This window comes from Mus pahari, chromosome 13, assembly GCF_900095145.1.
Source record: "Mus pahari chromosome 13, PAHARI_EIJ_v1.1, whole genome shotgun sequence".
In the NCBI taxonomy this organism is placed as follows: domain Eukaryota; kingdom Metazoa; phylum Chordata; class Mammalia; order Rodentia; family Muridae; genus Mus; species Mus pahari.
Genome location: NC_034602.1, coordinates 45,583,036 through 45,588,162, shown reverse-complemented (window position 1 = coordinate 45,588,162; position 5,127 = coordinate 45,583,036).

Below are 5,127 nucleotides of genomic sequence, written 5' to 3'. Positions count from 1 at the left end.
TGCCCAGTCACCCGCAGCTCAGGATGGATCCCGGGAGTCCGTTCCCCTCTTTAGTTCCCGCGTCCACAGCTTCCTCTCTTCCTCTGCCTTGACTTGGTGCAAGCTGCCCGTGGTCCCCGATTTTCCATCCCCCTGGCCCCTTCTTTTCTTTCTTTTTTTTTTTTTTTTTTTTTTTTTTCTCCACACAGCTCACAACAGCTGCAGGGTAGTGGAGCAGCTGTTTGCATGTATGGGTTCTCTGTCATTTCCCTTTGTGAGTCAGGGGCTGTTTGTATATATCACAAGCCGCCACCTGGCAAGATGTTTAGTTCCATCCATGTTTGAAAGTTTTGCGCGTGGGATCATGAATGCAGAAGGGTAGGAGGAGCCTTGAGATCTGGGTTCCAGACCCTTGCTGCCTTCCAGTCTTTTACTATGATGTTTTGTGGCCCAGCAGACAGCATTGTGCTTGTTCTCTGTTCCTTCCCACCCACGCACTGCAGAGACCCTAGAGCCAAGCAGTGCACCCTGGGAAAGATGGAGCCGAGTAGCACAGATGGAGTCGTGGGGTGCACCTGGCAGAAGGCGAGTGGCAGGCTGATCCTCTGCATTTTTCACTGTGGGTGTTCTTGGGGATAAACAGTCTTTCCTCTCCAGCCTCAGTTTCCTCGCCTGTCAAACTCAGAGGGAGCAGAGCAGGTCATGCACTCCTCCTCTACCTTCATGGGCCCCGGCCTCTGTCTCTCTGGTGAATTACCTGGAACATCTGTCTGTTCATATTTTTCCCGTCACCCATGGGTGTATAGCCCTTGGAACTGTTTGCTGTAAGCCTGTTCAAAGATTCCTTCCTCCTTAGAGAGGAGCCTTCTCCCCCCTCTTCCCCCTTGCGCCCCTCCACCCCAAGAATACTCACTGTAAAATTCTTGGTGTATGTGTCAAATGCGTGGTAGTTCCTTAGTCTGAAAAGTGTGGAGCATCCCACCCCCGTTCTAGTTACAGCCTCCTGTGTATTCTCACTGTCTAGAGCAAAGAGTGTTCTTTATCCCACGTGGTTAATTCCCAGAGGCTTCGTGATTGATTTGTATATGGCGTTTCCATTTAAAAACCATTGTAAGTGAACATCAAAATAAACTTAGGGAGGGGCAAGCAGTATGTTCATTGCTACCTATGAGGCAATTCAGGATTTTGAGCCTAAAAACCTTTAAAAATGTATCATGCGGTCGCCAAGAGGAAGAGGCAGGACCCACGAGCAGTATCTTTCTATTTAGGTCCAGGCCACTTGGTCATATTAACTTAAGCTGGCAACAGCACGCAGAGGATAGCTAGCCCCGCTCCGCTGTTCCCTAGGCACCTTACTACTGAGGTATGCACAACGTCTCATATCTTCGGAGCAACTGGGCTCCAGTGGACAGTGTCATGTTCAGTTTAGTGTGGGAATCACTGAGGCTCAAAGAAAAGAAGCATTAAGGATTTGTCTGGACCCTACTGGCACTGAAAGCAAAATTTAATCCCAAGTCTGTTTTTCTGTTTCTGCTAAAAGACAGGCTTTTGTTATGCAGCCCTGGCTGGTGCTCGATATGCAGACCAGATGGTTCTCGAACTCAGAAACCTACCTGCCCTTGCTTCCAGAGGGTGAGGATTAAAGATGTTCACCGTCTACACCTGGCTCAAGCCTGTTCCTCAGAGTGCCACTTGCTTAAACACACATCACGTAAAACAAAGATCCCAAATACTTGAATCTTCAGATTTCAGGGTCCCGTGCATTAGTGTGTGTTGAAAATGTGGCTAACAAAAATGCAGCTTCTGACTCACATTCACTAAAGTCCACCTCCCTCAGACTTTTTGAGCACTATTTTGTTCATTTCAAGACAGGGTTTCTTTGGGTAACTCTGGCTCTCCCGGAACTCACGCTGTAAACCAGGATGGCTTCGAACTCATAAAGATCCACTCGCCTCTGCTGCCAGGAAAGACGCATACCACCACTACCCTGGTAAGCACCCTTGAACTTTTCTGCCGGTGGGGCATTGTTTGGCTTCTTAGACTTTTCTTTTGTGCCCATTGTTTAAAACAGAGTTTCTCCTCCTCAGAGCCCCACCCTGGCCTTTCCTAAATGTCTCCACTTTAACGCTAAGCATAGGCATTTGGAGTGAACGCGGCAACCTTGGAATAGATCTGAATGACCCTGAGAAGGGTCTATCACCCGCCCCTTCTCGGGTCCAGGCTGCAGAGCCCAGAGCCATTTTGTGTGCAGTCATAATCCATTTTTCCTGGCTCACTCTTGTCCACTATGTCTGTCTAATCCACTCCTCATTCTCAAGTGCTCTAACACCTACCCCCACCCCCACCCCCCCACACCCCATACTCCCTCTGCGGCCAGGGCTTGGGAAACACTTGCTTTGTTTCCTAAACACTCAAGATATTGTAGGTACTTAGCAATTGTATAGTAAGGGGTGGAACGGATGTATGGACAAATGAATACTATAATCTCACATGTAGTTTACATCTGAAGGAGAGCAGATAGGCGGTTGGCTCTTTTGGGTCCCTGCTGGGATCTAGCCTAGCAACCTTCAGTGCTTCAGGAAAAAAAAAAAAAAAAAAAAAAGTGGCCTGTTTTAGGCAAATAGCCATCTTCCTCAGCATCATCTCCCAGCATGCATTTCGAGAGACGAACTTATTTGAAAAGAAACATTTACAATTTTAAATATCCCAAGGGACCATGGATGCCTTCAGTTTCAGGAAACTCCTGGTACTGGTCAGTGCAGCTGAGTAGAGAAAAGCACGGGGCTAAGCAGAACAGGAGGAGAGCTGAAGGAAGCCCAGGCTGCAGGAGCCCAGAGGAGGAGCTTGCTCCTAGAACAGAGAGCGACTGCAGACCATGCTTCATCTTCAGCTGTGTCAAGTATGATCTCATCAGAGAGAAGGTGAGGCCATAGAACATTCTAGGCAGAGATTTACAGAGATTTACATGGCAAAGGAAATGGTTATTCGACACATCCTGAGATGGGAGTATCCAAAGGGAATTTATTTATTTATTTATTTATTTATTTAGCCAAGAGCAGGCAGGCATTCATGGCAGAATGCTTACCTAGTATGTGTGGGGCCCTGGGCTCTGGGCCCAGGACCCCCCACATACAAGCCTTGAACTGAGGCATATGCAAGGTGTCTCATGACCAGAATGACACGGATGACCCGGTAGTCACTCACCTCAGCAGTTGTGGGTAAAATAATCCAGTCATCTTGAAGAGAAGCTCTCAGCCTAGGCCGCTCTGGGAACAGGTCTTGAGATGCCCTGGAAAGTGGCAGTGTTGTCCAGCCGTGCGTAGGGGACACTGGGCTTATAGCGAAGGAAGTGAAAGTGTCTGTCCGAGAGGGGGAAAAACTGACCGTTCCCTGTCAGGGTAAAGTGCAGACACAAGCCATTTTCCCAGTGGGGGCTGGAGGCTTAGGAAGTAAGTTTCTTGATGGTGGAGAGGGTCTCTCTAAGGACAAACAGGACTCAGTCAGGACAAGGGTCTCTATAAGGACAAGCAGGACTTACTGCTTTCCCTCCCTGAAACCTGAGGCCTGTTTTATTTATTTATTTATTTATTTATTTATTTATTTATTTTTGTTTTTCGAGGCAGGGTTTCTCTGTACAGGCCTGGCTGACCTGGAACTCATTCTGTAAACCAGGCTGGCCTTGAACTCAGAAATCTGCCTGCCTCTGCCTCCCAAGTCCTGCCTCCCAAGCCACCCCTGCCCAGCTTGTTTTCTTTTAATATATATATAAAAAAATAGTCTAGAAATAGATTACCAGGGGGAGAAAGAGGCTAAGATGTACTGCAGGTCACTCAGGCAGATCCGCTTTGCGTCTGTGTTTAGAGGCCGCCTGGCACGCTCTAACCAGTTATTTCTGTTGACATGAAATCGGTGAGGGAATACTGGATCCTCCAAATCCTAGCTGGAAACTTACTCATCATTCGGGATGATTTCCAGGCCCGCGCCTCTGGTCACTGAGGTACAGTGATGTGAAATGACATTTAGAAGTCGCACTAACCTATAGCATGCTATTCCCCACGGTATGGTATCCTATCCCCAAACTTAGCTTCTTAAACAGAGGTGCACCTAGATACAACACAGTTGTTCCTTTCTGAGTTCTGCAGGTTTCTAGCGCTTGCCAGCACAACAGATAACTTCATCTGGAGTTGGGATGGGAAGGGGCGGTCTGCTGGCTTTGGAATTGAAATTGAAGTCTCCATCAATAGGCCAGGCATTCTGCAGTGGCCATTGAACTACACACTGTGGAGCCTAACTGTGCACAGTGGCATAGAGCTGTGACATGAAGAAGCGAGGTGACGTTTATCAAGTTACTGAATCTCTGTGTGGCTCAGTTTGCGCTGTACGATAGGAATGATGGTGATGCCTCTTTCCTAAGACTGTGGGAAGGATTAAGTAAACGAATCCATGTAAAGCACCAAGACCTGGCCTGGGTAATGATGGGCTCTCATCAGCACCACTGTAAACTATGGTTTCGTCTTTTTAACCCAGACAACAATGGCCATGTTAAGGGCTGGAACACTTAGGGATTTCAAACCCGTGGCTAGTTCAAGAAGGGAGATGACTAAATTAGGAATACAACCTAAGTCAGACTTCAAACCCGTGGCTAGTTCAAGAAGGGAGATGACTAAATTAGGAATACAACCTAAGTCAGACTTCTTGGGTGCTCTGTAGCTCCTGCTAAAGAACACAATACAAACCATGTGTTTTCACTGGCTTTGGTATAGGTGACAAGTTTGCCTTGGTTTTCCTGGGGCTTTGCCAGTGTAAATATGGCAAAAACCATGCCCTGTAAAACCCACTCTAGACATGCTCAGTTGGCTGTTCCCTGGGGCCTCTGGGGTCATTGCCCTTTTCAGGGTTCACTAATGACCATACCTTCGAGTGCTGCTTCCTGACTTCATGTGACCATTAGGGAGTAAATGGATCATGCATTACTACTTTGGAGTAGGTCAGTGATTGTCACAGAAAAGACTGCTGGCTTTGCTTTGCTAGCTCTTCCTCAAGCCTTCCTCACTAGCACTATTTAGTCTTCTTCTCCTCCTCCTCCTCCTCCTTCTTCTTCTCCTTCTCCTTCTCCTCTTCCTCCTCCTCCTCCTCCTCCTCCTCCTC